Source organism: Haliotis rufescens, unplaced genomic scaffold (assembly GCF_023055435.1).
Source record: "Haliotis rufescens isolate VD_foot unplaced genomic scaffold, xgHalRufe1.0.p SCAF_5, whole genome shotgun sequence".
NCBI lineage: Eukaryota > Metazoa > Mollusca > Gastropoda > Lepetellida > Haliotidae > Haliotis > Haliotis rufescens.
In genome coordinates this window covers 17,527,699-17,540,475 of record NW_025964223.1, presented here as the reverse complement: position 1 = coordinate 17,540,475, position 12,777 = coordinate 17,527,699, and positions in this window count along the sequence as shown.

The following is a 12,777-nucleotide window of genomic DNA, read 5'->3' as shown; positions in this document are numbered from 1 at the left end:
ATCTTGACAGCTCTGATGGTCGTGCAAGAGAATACAAGGGTGAACAAACTTTAGCGACGATTGTGTTACTCAACGTCGTCAGATGGTTGGTTGGTTGGTTGGTTGTTTTACGCCCCACTCAGCAATATTCCAGCTATATGACGGCGGTCTGTAAATAATCGAGTCTGAACCAGACAATCCAGTGATTGGTATCAAGAGCATCGATCCACGCAATTGGGATCGATGACATGTGTTACACTTGCCGGGAAGCAAGGTGAGATGCAGCCACGAACCTGTGGGGAAGAATAACGCAAAGATAATTGCTGAAGTTCACTCGGTGCTTTACTGTCAAAAAATGGCGAGTCTCATGAAGGCAAAGATGAGAACCCCTTAGCTGAAATACCATATAAGGACGTGCTTACATAGAGTTGCTTCCCCTTTGACCACGGTTGACACGATAAAGAATGCCAAAGCTGCAGTAACTGAGCGACGAACTATTAGATTTTGTGGGCCCCCCTTTTTAAATGCAACATTAAAATAAAGCAATTTACCACATGTTACACTCTCCCCGGGAAAACAAATGTCGACTCGACATTTAACTATCATGAACAACCAGTGACTAAAAGTCAAACAAGATGCATTCAATCTAATACAAGATTCTTAAATAACTCCTGAAACCACATATACAACCTTTCAATGTCTTCCACAAGACACAATATAGCACTTCCTAGGGAACATTAATAATGTTCTGACGCTATTCGGAAAGTTACTTTGAAGATCAAGTCTTCACTCTATACACACTGTACAGAAAATCAGATAAGTGTAGAAACATGGATGGCCAGTCCATATTAATCACAGCTCTGCCTGGGCTAAACCCAGAGTACATTGTAGCTTATTTCAATGCTGTACACACTGCTAGCTAATTATTCTAGTTGATTCATCCCTCCACATCTCTTCTTCAAACAGTCAGATGAGATACACAACAATACTAGGTACTAATAAATCAATACTTGGAATTGTACTTTTATCTCAGTCACATCACAAGGCAGAATCAACTAGGTAAAATTCCTTATCACATGAAAATCCCTTTGGCACATGGCACTTCGTAAATACTAGAAACATACAGGAGATCGGTGAATAGTTCTTCATCAAAGAGTTCAATCATACTTCTTTCACACTAGTAGTATGTTACTGGCACGAGGTAACAATACACAGGAGCCATCATAGTTACCATTTCTGGGAAATAAGACCATGCTTTCACTACATTAGCTGAGTAAGAGGGTTGACCTAACAAGTCATACTGGAATCGTGCTGGTGTACGACGCTGTCGATGTGAGGAATGATAACTGACTGGTGAGGTCTGCACCTCATTAATTGGAGTTTTGGGTACGCACTCATCAATAGCAGTCTCTGACTTTGTAATGTCTCCATCTGTCACTAACTGATCTCCATTATCAGAGCCCAAATGCTGGTTGTCGTCAGCCTCTACTGGTTGATTGTCATCTGTGGAGTAACTGTCCACTCTGTCAAGGGAACCATTATTCTCCATTTCTGGGGGAACTGTTTCATCACCCACTGTGCCGTCATGATCACCCCCAGTGTTGTTGATCTCGTGCAAAGGATGTGTACTAAATACAGGTTCATATTCGTCGACCGAGTCACTGTCAGATATTTGATCGGTTTCATTTGAAGTGTCAGCTATCCGCTGTCTGTTTGCCCTTGGTTGTTCTCTGTTTCTCAGATTCAAATTTTGGGGCTGTAGAGGAAGACTATTGCAGGGCATCAACATGTTTCGATGAAGTGTTCGAAGCTTACCTGGTCCTTGGAGAGGCTTAACCTCATATACTGGGGTGTCGTCACCTACCCTCTTAACAACTTGGTAGATGCGCTCTTCCCAGTAGGACCGCAGTTTACCTGGACCACCCCTTTCTGCATAATTCCGCACCAAAACTCTGTCACCAGGCTCAAGAACAGCACTCACTCCACGACGGTCATGTGCCCTCCTTGCTTTCTCAGACTTCTGTTGTGTTCTCTCTGACACATTTCTGTAGGCTTCCGCCATGCACTCCCTCCATCTCTTAACGTAATTTTGCTTGTCAGCCTCAGAAACAGTTTTCCCAGTCTTAAACATCAAGTCGATGGGCAGATGCGGGTGTCTCCCAAAGAGCAAGTAAAAAGGTGAGTAGCCTGTTGAGTCATGTACTGTGCAATTATAAGCGTGGACAACTTTGTTTAGATGACTTTTCCAGTCAGCCTTATGATCACTGGACAGTGTCCTCAACATTGAGAGTAGAGTGCGGTTAAATCTCTCTACTTGTCCGTTTCCCTCTGGGTGATAGGGAGTGGTTCGGGATCTGGCAATGCCTGTACTCTTCTGGAGTTGATGGAAAAGTTTATTCTCAAACTCCCGCCCTTGATCGTGATGCAAACGGGTAGGAAACCCAAATTTCAGGAAGAAATCATTGAACAGTCTGTCAGCAGCAGTTCTTCCAGACTTGTTGGTGGTTGCATATGCTTGCGCATAACGTGTATAATGGTCCATTACAACAAGTATATATTCATAACCGCCATGTGATTTTTCAAGATGAAGGAAGTCAATGGAAATAAGTTCAAAAGGTGAAGTTGTTATAATAGGCTTCAAGGGAGCATTAGCTTGTCTCATGGGCTTCTTGTCTTTCAGGCAAGTACACTCTTGAGTAATGTAATGTTCGATGTCACTAGCCATGTGTGGCCAGAAAAAGCGATCTCTAACCAGTGCTATAACACGATCTATGCCCAAGTGTCCCATGTTGTTATGCAGCTCCTTCAGAACGAACTTGCGATATTCTTCTGGCATGACAATCTGTGATCTAAACAGGCCTTCAGGCAGGCGAGTCTTCCTGCACAAGATCTGATCCTCATTGAAGTACAACTTGCTCCATTCGTGTACCAAGGCTCTTGCCTCTGGTGGCTCTCCTCTCCTCTCAAACCGCATGGGTTTACGTTTTTTCTTGAGATAGTCTCTTACCCGTTTTATGCCAACATCCTGCTCTTGAGCTTTCTTCAACTCCTCGGGGTCTATTGAACTCACGACTGGAATTACCTTTCCCAGCTCCTGCTCTACTTGTCTTGCACTAGTTCCAAAGGCTGTAGCCCACTCATGGTCAGCAACAAATGAGGCAAAAGTTGACTTGCACACTGTCTCCAAACTGTTAGGGGATATCTCCTCTGTATTACCTTTCACAACTTGATTGATGTCTAGTGGCATGCGCGACAATCCATCAGCATCTTTATTGGCTGGCCCTGGTTTGTAGTGAATGGTGAAGTTGAATTCCGCCAACTCTGACACCCATCTGTGCCTTGTGCTGTCCAATCTTGCAGATGACAGTATATAAGTCAAAGGATTGTTATCCGTAAAGACCTTGAATGAGGGAGCATAGTAAAGGTAGTCTCTAAACTTATCTGTTATGGCCCATTTTAAGGCGAGAAACTCCAACTTCCCTGAATGAAGATGGTAATTCTTTTCTGCAGGGCTCAATGTCCTTGATCCATATGCAATGACAGATTTTTGACCCCCATGTTCTTGGTAAAGAATGGCACCAAGACCCTCTTGAGATGCATCCACATGAAGAATAAATGGCTGATTATAATCTGGATAGGTCATAATCTTATCAGCCACAAGGAAGTCAACCAGTTCATCCACTGTGGTCCGATGTATCTCCTCCCACTGAACATGCTGGTTACTTGCAGCCTGACCTTGTAGAACTCCTTTCCTTCTCGATTGTTTTCCCTTTGATCCCTTTGTGTCTGCCTTTAGGAGATCATACACTGGTTTCGCCCGCCGTGAAAAATCTGGAATGTATTTTCTGTAGTACCCTATGAATCCCAGTAGCTGTCTCACCTCCCCTACTGTACAGGGTTTCCTATTCTTCAGGTCAAGCACAGCTTGTCTATCAGCTGGATCCATTCTGTACCCAGCAGCAGAAACCAAGTGGCCAAGATATCTGACCTCCCGTTTAAAAAGTTCGCACTTGCGTGGTTTCAACTTTATACCCTTTCACGCCAGTCTCTGTAATACTGTTCTTAGGTGTTCAACATGGTCATTAAAATTTTCACTAAACACCAAAACATCGTCTAAATAAGGCAGACATATTTCGTCTCTCAGTCCTTCCAGACAATCCTCCATGAAGCGCTGGAAGCATCCCGGTGCCTGTTATATACCAAAAGGAATACGATTCCATTGGTACAAACCCCACGGAGTAATGAATGCTGTCAGATGACGATCCTTTTCTCTTACATAGCCCTGATGATAGGCTTTTCCCTGGTCAAGGAGTGTGAACCACTGTTTCCCTCGCAAAGTATTTAGAGAATCTTGGATTCTTGGAATCGGCTGTCGCTCGACAAAACTTTGACGATTTAGCTGGCGATAATCCACGCATAGTCTCAGGCTGCCATCCTTTTTTCGTACACACACAACTGGACTAGAGTAAGAGGAAGATGATTTAGATACCCATCCCTTTCTAATCAAGTCGGTCACATAATCCTTCACTTCCTTGTGCAGGGGTGGTGGTATTGATATGTAGGTTTTTCTAATGGGTGAGTCATCCTTTAAGTTGATTTCCAATTCTAGAGAAGGAACATCCCCAACATCATCATCAGACTTAGAAAATACCTGACAGTTTTCACGAAGGACCGATCTTACTTTCTCCTGTTGCTGCTCATCGAGATGGTCCAGGTCAACAGGTGGATCCCAAGTTTCATCACTTCCTGGTGCTGCAGATTCAGACTGCTGCTGTTTATCTGTGCTGTCTCCCTTCCGCACAAGTGGTATTACTGACTGAACTGGTTGTACCTCTCCAAGGGAAGTTCTCCTGTGAATGACCATATCACTATTTGTGAGATTATTAACAACAATGTTCACATGTCCCCTTGATGTTCTGGGAAGCTTAACTAAGGTCTCACTAAGTTCCAACCCATCTACTATCGGGAACTCAGGGTAGGGTACAAACAAACCTTCCCCTGTCACCTCACTCATTCTAGATGTGCACTTCAGAATTACAGTACTTTCCTTTGGCACGTGGATGTTCTTTCTACCTGTCTTGATGGAACAAAGTGGTTGGGATTCTGTTTTTAGCAAACGCACAACCGTTGATGCCCCTGTGGAACTAACACCTGGGATTGTGGATTTCACAACATTAACAGAGTCCGAGTCCTTAACACCTGAAACATACACCTTAATTACATTGTAACCCACTAAAGGCTGTGTCACATCATCTGAATCTGTGACGAGAAAAGGTACAGTTAACACATGATCATCTGTAGGCTTAACCTTAAGATCTAATTCAACAAACCCAGAGTATGGAATTGTGCTATTGCCCAGACCTGATACCTGCAAATCAGTATTAATTAAATCTGAAATTGGTTTAACTGGAACGTTCGGGAAATGGTCCATAAGCCAAGAGTCTCGAGCAAGGCTGACTTGTGCACATGTGTCCCACAACACCTTAGTTTGAGACCCGTTGAGGTAAACATCCATCTCGCATACTTCCCCTACAAGAGAAACCATGGTCTTCTTCTGCTTGGGCGATAGATAACATCCCTTCCCCTTCAGCCTTTCCATGTCATTCCTTGATGAGGTTGGCACCTGTGAGTCCTGAGTTGAACAACCCGAAGCAACTTTCCTGATTGCCTGACAAATGCTTCTGTGTTGCGCCCAATGTCTCCTTTGGCAAGCAATGGAACAGTATGTAGCAGTATGACAACCAGAACACACGTTTGACTTTTGTTTCACCTCCTGTGTGCACATCATGCATCTTGGGATCTCTTCCTCTAATGGCTCGGTCACTCCAGGTCCCTTTGCTGAAGTGACCTCTGTCCGTTTCCCTGCTTGCTGGTTCTGCAACCGATGGCAATGTGATTAGCACTTCCACACTTCCAGCAATGTTTGCACATCTCTCCCTCTTTACAGTTTTGACACACTCTGAATCTTGGTTTAGCTGAAGTTGGTGATTGTACTTGTGATGGTCGTGACTTGAGCTTCTCTCGTAGAGTAGCAACTTCTGCTCTCAACTGCTCAACCTCAGGAAATTTCTTGTCTGCTTCACCAACGGAACCCTCAACTTTGTTGACCTTGCCACTCTGTCCAGTTTTCTTAGAAGTCGTTTTCTGTTTTCGTTCATTCCCATCAATAATCAACTTCCCTAGTCTCTCGATCAGCTCCTCATCGGACACAACACGATTTTCTGTGAAACGGCGCATCTCAGCATGCACAGTCTCATCTGTGAAACCAGAATTCAGTGACTGTATGAACATATTCTGTACAAGAGTCTCATTCGCATTCGTGTTTTCTTCTTTACTAGCAAACAGGATCTTCTGTTTAAGGTCCAGGGCCCTAAGTAGATAGATTTGGGATTCCTCAGTGGGGCTCTGGGCTAAACGCCCTAACTTGGAGTACAAGTCTGCGACACTACTCTCCTTGAAGTGCGATCTCAGGATTCCCTTCAGTGTATTTAAAGAGATGTCTGCCCTACCATCTAGATAGTGTCGTAGTGAACTGGAAGGCTCAACAACCCGTATAACCCCATCCACCACTTCCCTCTCACTGTACCCCTTCTCCAACCCAGTGGTAATCTGACGTGCTAGACTGGCGTAACTGATCCCTGTTCCTTTGTCTGAGATTTGTCCTCCAACTACCTTGAAGTCTCTTTTCCAAGCTGCGACTGAGGGTGGTTGTGTTTCATTACTTCCAGATGATGTTACAAAACTTTGGCCAGTTACATCAATAAGTTTCTCAGCTTCCGCTTGAATCCTGTTCCCAACAGCCCTACCATGGTCTTCCTCCTTAACAGCATTTGCGATGAACTCCTCAAGTATGTTAAACAGGTCAGGTGAGGTCAGTTTCTCAGGTTTGCTGATTTGTAGTTGTAGTGTCAGTGCAAGATGACAAAGTTGTTCCTTTGATAGTTGATACAGCAGTCCCTTGGCTCTGTATGTGGCCTCATCTGCCATGTTTACCAATTATTTCATCCTGCATACGAGACTCAGGAACTCTAGACATGGACAACGTCAAACATGGCTTCCATCCCCTTCTCCAAAGTTGATGGATCTCTTGCAGTCCCATTTCACCATCAGCGACCTCGGTAACGTTCTACCCCTTGAGTGTAGGACATAGTCATCTCGCATCCCGGACGAGCCCCCAAAATTGTTACACTTGCCGGGAAGCAAGGTGAGATGCAGCCACGAACCTGTGGGGAAGAATAACGCAAAGATAATTGCTGAAGTTCACTCGGTGCTTTACTGTCAAAAAATGGCGAGTCTCATGAAGGCAAAGATGAGAACCCCTTAGCTGAAATACCATATAAGGACGTGCTTACATAGAGTTGCTTCCCCTTTGACCACGGTTGACACGATAAAGAATGCCAAAGCTGCAGTAACTGAGTGACGAACTATTAGATTTTGTGGGCCCCCCTTTTTAAATGCAACATTAAAATAAAGCAATTTACCACATGTTACACATGCATCAAACAAGTCAGTGAGCCTGACCACCCGATCCCGTTAGTCGCCTTTTACGACAAGCATAGTCGCCTCTTACGACAAGCATGGGTTGCTGAAGGCCTATTCTATCCCGGATCTTCACGGATAAGAAACTGGAGGAATCGCAAACAGTCCAGTGAAATGTTTTCAGATGAGCCAAGATTGTTTCGGGACTTTCTCGATAGGTGTGGACGTCTTTGTAGGCGTCTTAACGAACGTCATCGTGAGGCAACGTAATTTGGAGGTGGGGCTGTTATACTATATCACCATATGAATGCCAGAACGCGACTGCATATTGTCCACAGAAGCGTCACTGTACAGTACGACCCGAGACAACATACTGGCACCAATAGTTGTGACGTCTGCGCGCCAATCTGGCCCACTGTGCATGTATTGTAACTGACGAACCCCAGCAGCAGAACATCACCATATTTCAATGGGCAGCCATGAGTCCTGATCTTTCCCCCAAAGAGCAAGTCTGGGACATGATCAGCCATCCGCTAGCTTAGTCGAACTGGGCCAGTCGCTGCAAGAGGAATGGAAAAGACTCGGACCATACCACGCTTTATAAACGAATGTTTGACCAATCGTGGGGATGGATATGAGCTATTATTGATCAAGTAATTTCAAAGGTTCATTTTTTTACACACCCCTGTCGCCTTTCTTGGTTGTTTGCACCCTTACAATACATGTTCTGTTGACTGTCATGTCACACCTAATCCTTCCTTTTTCTAATCCATGCATTACCATCACTCAGTGACTCTTTGATTTTCTGTGACATCTGATATTTTCGAATATCCCTTACTTGTTGGGGAGTATATATTATTGTGAATATTTTGTTCCATTTCAGTGAAATCAAGCACACTGTGCAGAAGTATTTATATCAATCTATACATGATAATTATGGTTGCTTAAATCCCTTTACCCTGAAGTATCCTTTCTCAAACTCTTGGTTTATGGTCTCTTAAAATAAAGCTAAACACTTACAGTCAGCTAACTCGGTTGCTTCGGGAGGAAGCGCTGCTAAAAGCAAAATCCATTGAACTATTCCGACTATATATTGACCATGTCTTTGTGACTCAGATAGTGATGATACTAAGTGTTCTCCAAAGGTGAGCGTATCCTGCCCCACCAGCGGCTCCCATCACAAACACATTCAAGGACAAATCAATGGTTCACCTGAAAAAAACTCAGGTACGTATGGTAAAAGTCAAAATAGGGAATTTCTTTATAGACATTCTAATTTTCTTTCATTTCATATGTAATGCTGCTAAGATGCTATCAAGTACCACACTTCTCACATATGTTGGACTTGCTATTAGTTTCCTCGTAAGACTAAGTAATTCAAACGCCAACACGCTTCCTAAGATTATAAATTTTCTTTTGCCACATACTGAGTATAATAGCTTGTTTTTCAGGTGCACGCCAGGGAGAGAAGAATATGTTGTTGCATGAGATTGCAGGTTAGAGCTGAACAAGGCTTCAACACATTCCATAAGAGACTAGATGTGAGATGTTGAGGACAGTTGTTGTTACGATGCATTTGACCAGGGCAGCAGTAATGAAGATCTTCTACAAGCGCTTCGAAGGACTTGTGACAACAGGGAAGTATAAGATTGCCTTTGAGGATGAGCGACCTTTCAAGCAGAGACACAGAGGGATTCACCCAAGACTTGTACCAAGAAGTGAATGATGTGAAGTGGAGTCATACATCATTCCTTTTCACCTTGGTCATCTAATGTTGTACTAGTGTGCCGGAATGGTGGAAAGTTGCATATGTGCATTGGCTTCAGAGAGTTCATCAACAAACAATAAAGGACTCTTATGCTCTACCGCACACTGAAGAGATATAAGGTGGAAATTTCTGGGTGTACGACGAGTCCACCCTGGATGAGAGGCGACAACTCGAACTCCAGCTTGACAAACACTCAGTTGTCCCACTCACTGTGTATTCCAGTGGGGTACTGCTAATAGGTCTTCCGCATGTACAACGGGGACCTGATAATCGAACAAAATGCTTAATCCGTCTTGAAGTTAAGGAGATGCAAAACATACACGATTATTAATGAGATCTGTTACTTTATCACTATTTTCTTGCATCAAGGAAGTATAAATTGATACAGATCTCTAGTTTAGAGATAATTCCTTGGATGTGTCATAAACATATATCAAACAAAGTTGCATTATGATTACAAAAGAACATCCCCTTATGAACTTGCTTCTGGACACTGCCGAGTTTCTATGCATCACCCTGTTTGTCTTCTGTAGTCTCATGTTGTTTGGACTTCTGTTCAACCCATGGATCCCTAGACATTAGTGGTCGACTTCGCCTTGTTCCCACTTTCTCTAAAATGTTGCCATCTTTGGCTATAACGTGTACACTCGATCACCAATTACAAGCTGCCGTATGATAAATAGGCTTTCTTTTGTGTTTCACGAGCTTCAACCGCAAAAGGAATAACATATTTACAGATATTTCTATCACGTTCCATATGGCCGTTTTTCACTGACGTGTGTTATTGAGGCCTCATACACGCCGCTTTTCATTCCATGTGTTCTTTATATCTGAATATTATCGGTTTCAGTATGAAGGACCTTGCTTTTTGCTCACACACATCCCAAGATTCTCTAACTGAGCTTTCAACCCCTTTCAGAATCAAATGTTGCTCCTACTTGGTAGCTCTGTATTATCCAGTTCCACTTCTACATTTAGCACTCTTTCTTTCAGTTCATTATTTTTCACTCTTAAAATTTTCTGTTCTCTCCTAATGTCTCGGGATAGCACTTCAAGCTTCTTGTCAAGAAAGTCTGTTCACTTCGTTATCAATTTCAACATACTGGGGATGTCAACATCTGTAATCTTCAGAATCACTATCAACATTAGGCTGAAAAGTTAATTTCTACTCTGTCGTGCCTTAACAGTGTCACACAACTCCCTCGGGAACGAAAGGTTTAAGATTGTGATGCATTTTGACACACATCATATATGCTTGGCCCGCAGATCGAATACTGAATAGCTTGCTGTCCGCTGTTCACGGAACCGTCGGGAAGCACATGGGCCGAAAGATACACAAACAAATGTACCAACAACAATATATGAAATTTTCTGTTTACAAAACTCTTACTTAGTTTCAAGGTGCTACTTTTAAAACATTTCTTGGAGGATGCTTGTACAACGCAGGTCTTCCAACACAGAACTGTCCAGTAAGCATATGCAGCAACCTTCTATTTACTGCTAAAAAGTATCATTCAGACAACTATATCAAAGAATATACTGATGTTGGTTCATTCAAACTAAATCGACGAGCTATTGTAATCAGACTTCCTTTTAGAGAATAAGCCAAAAATTTGGAGAGAGAGACTAGCATAGAGACCAGATTTTCACGGTACCATAAAATTCATACACGGTTACAAATGCATGAACTTTATAATGTAATGCATCTCTAATAGTAATAGACATTGCTATGACTATGATTGCAATATTATTTTGAACTGTGATGTTTTGATGAAATCATTTCTTTTCATGTCTGATTGATCAATTTGATGCTGTTATGTAAAAATAGATGACGACGATGTTTCTCGGTGCCGATGTCCATGGCGTGACTGACAAAATTGATTATGATACTAAGGAATACAACATACTGTCTTTCTGCCACTTTATATGGAATTTGAAGAATACCTCATGTATATCTACAAGACATATATACCCTACTGCTCACAAATTGTTCATTGTAAACTGCGTATTCATGAGCGCTGTAGCAAATGAGAGAAAGTGTCCCTTTTCATCACAATAAAACATTAACAAATCTGTGCCTTCTGTAGACCATGATTGGTCGACAACAGTCTTCTTCTCCTGGTGTATGCTATTATTTAACCAGACATTTGTGAAAGAATGCTTACGGCAGGAATATTATTATTTTCTAGACCATCAACGAAAGCCCACAAAGAAATCAGGAAATCTCCATTGAACTTATTGTTTACTCTAGATAATATATATGGGTATGTTTCCGGCTGTTGATCTCGTACACATTTTTATTGTTTGTTATAGGTTTTTAAAAAAAGAATAAAAAACACCCTTTAGAATGGGTTGTAAAGGCTCGTCTTATCATCGAAATCTCATATTTTAGGGCATTTAATTCATCCATCTTTAGTATCACATATTTGTGATTTTTTTTATTTTGTCGGGTGTATTTCCCCACAAGAATTTGAAACATTTTGTTTGAAATTTATCAATAGTTGTTTGGGGTGGATTTGGAATAGCTGAGAATAGGTAGTTAAGTTTTGGCAGAATCAGTGGTTTAAGAATAGTATTCTAACCAAAAAATGTTAGGTGTCTTATTTGCGTTTCAATTGTTTTTCGTAATTAATATCTGCCATATCCAGATCAATACAGAGTGTTTTGCCCAATAATTCGAAAGGTTCCTCTATCCAGCCTTTATCACATTTCGGTCTTTTCGCTGAGCCTATCCATATTAATTTCGTCTTATCTATGTTTACTTTTAAATTTGAAAAGTGCGCGAAGAAAACACGTGAATACAGTGAAAACAGAGTAAATGCACCGTTCAGAACCATTGTGTCATCTGCATATTGTGTCAGAGATACTCAATGTCACCAAGTTTTATTCCCTTTATATGTTGGTTATGTCTTATAAGTACTGCTAGTATTTCTACGCATAGGGTGAATATATAAGGTGATAATGGATCTCCTTGACGGCATCTTCTTGATGTGTCAAAGAATGAGGAACCAAAACCAACGACAAGAACTCCTGATTGCATTCCATTGTAGAAAGTATATATCCAATGGTATTTCCCCAATGTATCGCCCAACCATGAAACCCTTCTGATCATCGTTAATAAGTACATATAAAACAGACTTTTTTCTACGTGATGCATCCATAGATGCAACCTTATAGAAAACCGACAATAATGCTATTGGACGCTTTTCTTTAGGTATTGTTTTAGTTTATTATCTTTGGGTACACACACAATTAGTCCTCGTTTTTGAGAAATAGATACTTCACCAGTTGTGCATGCAAAATTGAAAGATCCTTTTAAGAATTTTTACCAATATCATTCCAGGAGAATTTTAAGAGTTCCTCAGTAAACCCTTCCGGTTCCGGACCTTTCCCATTTTCCAGACATGTGACTGCTTCGTAGACCTCATCATAATTAAGTTCGCCTTCAATTTTGTGAGGACCGCCTTCGTGGTCTAGTGGTAGAGCGTCCGCCTGGAGAGAGGAAGGTCCGGGGTTCGATCCCCTGCCGCGTTATACCAAAAGACGTTAAA